Here is a 1,025-nt window from a genome sequence, read left to right as displayed (position 1 = left end):
AATTATTACTTATTAGTGACATTAATTTTATATAGTATAACATACGATTAAATGCTAGATCCGTTAAAAAAACAAATTGTTTTTATAATAAAGATGTTTCTGTTTTAATAAAATAGGTTATATAAAATAGCCTATGACTAAATGTTAGATCCATTAAAATGTTTCTGTTTTAATAAGAGAGATTTATCAAATAATTTGAAAGAAAACTAATGTAAATTTATTAAAAAAGTGAGATTCAATGTTTTATATTATCTAGACTCAAATTTAGTTATTGTGTTTTTGGAAACATATCTAGTATTATAATTATCTTAGTGAAATTATAGTATTTTTATTAATTATTAGTTATATTTTGTATAATATAACATATGACAAAATGTTAGATCCACTAAAAAAATCATGTTATAATAATAAAGACTATGGCCCTAAATGATGACCAAAGGAATGAGCGGAAAGAAATAATTCTTCTTCATTCCTCAAATTTGATACTATTTATAAGGAATTTTTTTTTCCAAATGTTCTTTCTCATTCCTTTTAACTTAAGGAATCAAAGTGTAAAACTATTCGTTATCAAATCCGGCAAGGAACAATAAGGAATAAATATTCATATTATTTTGTTCTTCTTGATTCTATTCCTTTTTGTTTCTAATATTTCTTTTGTTGTCATCAGTTAGAGCCAATATATATAACATATGACTAAGTGTTAGGTCCATTATAAAGATAAATTTGCTTCTTCTTCTTTCTGAGAAAAATCTGTGTATTCAAAAAACAATGGAGATGAAAAAAAATGGTTATATTTATGGTGATGATGTTGACGATCGAAAATCTTACAGCTGAATCTGAATTTTTAATTGGACGTTGGGGAGATTGTATCAAGACGTGTTATAACATATGTATCACTGGTCCAATACACGATAGAATCTCATGTTTGCCTAAATGTGCTGCGGAATGTGGACCGCGTAAGTTTTGGCAATAATCATAAATTGTATATAAAGTTATATTTATATTCATTCAGCATATATGATTTT

The sequence above is a fragment of the Brassica oleracea genome, chromosome C2 (assembly GCF_000695525.1).
Source record: "Brassica oleracea var. oleracea cultivar TO1000 chromosome C2, BOL, whole genome shotgun sequence".
NCBI classification, from domain to species: domain Eukaryota; kingdom Viridiplantae; phylum Streptophyta; class Magnoliopsida; order Brassicales; family Brassicaceae; genus Brassica; species Brassica oleracea.
This window is presented reverse-complemented; position numbering follows the sequence as displayed.